Source organism: Ovis canadensis, chromosome 5 (assembly GCF_042477335.2).
Source record: "Ovis canadensis isolate MfBH-ARS-UI-01 breed Bighorn chromosome 5, ARS-UI_OviCan_v2, whole genome shotgun sequence".
Taxonomy (NCBI): Eukaryota; Metazoa; Chordata; class Mammalia; order Artiodactyla; family Bovidae; genus Ovis; species Ovis canadensis.
The window spans coordinates 53,759,833-53,762,951 of NC_091249.1; the positions used below are offsets into that span (position 1 = coordinate 53,759,833).

At 38.4% G+C, this 3,119-nt stretch overlaps 1 pseudogene; it reads left to right on the forward strand.

Annotated features, from left to right (window-relative positions):
• Positions 1–897: 897 nt before the first annotated feature.
• Positions 898–1,821, forward strand: LOC138441768 (olfactory receptor 5T3-like; annotated as a pseudogene).
• The last annotated feature ends 1,298 nt before the right edge of the window (positions 1,822–3,119 follow it).

Genomic DNA, 3,119 nt, shown 5'->3' on the forward strand with positions numbered 1-3,119 from the left:
GTTCTTACTTAAAATGTTAGGTCCTGTGAGGATACTGATGACACCTTCCAGGTGCAGTGAGAGTGATGAACCATCCGACTCAAGTATCACAGACAAAGTCAATCTTCAGTACTGGTAGGTCCTAAAACAAGGCCAGTTGTGTGCCAATATTTCAGGGCACTGTCTCACATGCTTTTCCTGGAACATGACTTAAAATTGTGACTTTAAACATCATAGGCTAGCAAGATTTCTACTGTAAGAGAAGACTCAGAGACAGGACACAGTCATGCATTTAGTAGAGACCACTAGGTTAAATCCAGGCCACAGTTCTATTTGGAACATTAGTAAATGTTATGCTAAACTCGTTTATTTCTAATAAAAGCTATGAAAATTTGACATTACAGTAACTGAAATATCATAGGGAAACCCATAGCAATTCCATCACTACCAGCTCTTGACCTGCTAAGATATTTATAGTATCTGCTCAACCTCTGTGAGCGGTTCTGTTAGAGCCATTTCAGTGCCCCCCACCCCTGCCACAAACTCACAAACTGCACTGTACCTAGAGCAGTACATTTATTAATAGAATTTGTTGAGTGGATAATTACTGAATGAATACGATTATTTCACTTTTTTCATTAGTTTTCACAACTTGTTATTATGCACGTATACAACCATAGTATCTGAACAGATATGCTTATTTGTTCATTTATAATCTGTTATTGCTCAGACTTAACAGAGAAAGCAAGAGAAAAAAGAAAAAGAAAAGTAAGTGGGATTCATGAACTATGAAGAGAACCAGATTTACTTTTTACCATCTTTATGGACCAATTTGTGAGCGTGTGTTTTGCACTATCACTAAGACCACATCCATCTTGAATATTCTCTGACTATTGCTTTTCATGACTTGGGAAGGAAATGACAAATGAGACAACAGTAACTGAATTTATTCTAAAGGGCTTCTCAGACGTGCCTGAACTGAGGCTCATTAGTACCATCTTTTTCCTTTTCATCTATCTCTTTGCCCTCCTGGGGAACATCTCCATCATTGCAGCTGTGAGCCGAGACAGCCACCTCCACATCCCCATGTATTTCTTCCTGAAGAATCTCTCTTTCTTGGACATGTGCTACACCACAGTCATCATCCCCAAGGCACTGATTAATTCACTCATGGGTCCAGAAGTCATCTCCTTTTGGGAATGTGTGGCTCAGCTCTTCCTATTTGTAACGCTATGTGCTTCTGAGTGCTTCCTGCTCACCTCTATGGCATATGACCGTTGTTTGGCCATCTACAAGCCTCTCCTTTATGGTGTCATTATGAGCAGAAAGCTATGTACAGAGCTTGTTATGGTGGCCTGGTTGAGCGGAGCTTTCTATGCCATCTTTCACACCATCAACACCTTCTCCCTCTAGTTCTGTGGGCCTAATGTCATTGACCACTTTTTCTGTGACAGCTCTCCTATCATGAGACTCTCCTGCAGTGACTCCCACACCAACGAGGAAGTTGGATTTGTGGTGGGTGGGTGTAGTATTCTTGGTGCCTTTGCCCTCACCATCATCTCATATGTTCTCATCATTGCTACCATCGCTCGGACCCACTCTGCTGGTAGCCGTTGGAAGGCCTTTTCCACCTGCTCCTCTCATCTTACTACCATCATTCTGTTTTATGTCACTGGGAGCATTGCTTACTTGAGACCTACTTCTCATTACTTCCCCCTTCAAGGACGGCTCGTGTCTGTGTTTTACTCCATTCTAACACCTAGTCTTAATCCTGTTGTTTACTGTCTGAGAAACACAGACATGCAGGCGGCCCTAAAGAAACTATTTGTCCCATCCAAATAGGTATATTTTTCATATATTAAGCATATTTCTCTGAACATTAACCTGGATAAAATAGTTTCTCGAAACACATAATCTAGTAAAGTGAATAGTGAAGAAATAGAAAATGTAAACAGATTAATAACAAGTAGGGAGATTAAAGCAGTAATTAAAAAAGCTTCCAACAAAGAAAACCCTTGTACCATTGGTTTCATTGGTGAAGTGTACCAAACACTTTAAGAATTAATGCTAACCCTTCTAAAACTCTTCTAAAAAACTGATTATGGAATACTTGCAAACTAACTTTATTGGTCAGAATTATCTTCACACCAAGGCCAAAGACACTACAAGAAAATAAAGCTGTATGAACTTGGATGAGCATAGATGCAAAAATCTTCAACAAAATACTAGCAAACCTAACTCATCAGCACATTAAAAGGTCATACACCATGACCAAGTGAGATTTATCCTGGGATTCCAAGCAGCATGTGCAAACCAATAAACATATTGCACTGCATTAATAGAAGTAAGAGAAAAATTGTATGATCATCTCTATAGATACAGGAAAAACATTTGACAAAATAAGATTTTCATGATAAAAACTCTCAACAAACTGGGTATAGAGGGAACATATGTGAACATAATAAAGCTCATACATACCAAGCTTACAGCTAACATCATACTCAATGATGAAAACCTGACATCTTTTCTTCCATGATTAGAAACAAGACAAGGGTGCCCACTTTCACCCCTCTCCCTTTTATTAAACACAGCATTAGAACTCCACCCAGAGGAAATAGGAAATAAAAGATTATTTTATGTATACCTCATTATAATAAATAAATACATGAAAGAAAAAAAAAACAACTACAAGAATTATTGTGATCCAAAAAAACCAATAGTTTCTGCTTCTCATGGATAATTTAAGCTATTTATGAATTGAGATACTAACTATATATCCCCCACTCTCCCTTTGAAACTCTATACAGGAAGGAAATAAGCAAATAATTGAATCAAGTTTATAGGAGAAAAATTCAGTTTTACAAGAGAATTGTGTTATAACTTTGTTTGTTGATTTTATTATAATGAGGTAAACTTTTGCAATAACTTCTCTTGATTAGCTCCGTCATAACATAAATAGGCATTTACTTCTAACATTCAGTTCAGTTAAGTTCAGTCACTCAGTCGTGTCTGACTCTTTGAGACCTCATGAACTGCAGCGCACTAGGCCTCCCTGTCCATCACCAACTCCCGGAGTTTATCCAGACTCATGTCCATTGAGTTGGTGATGCCATCCAACCATCTCATCCTCTGTTGTCCCC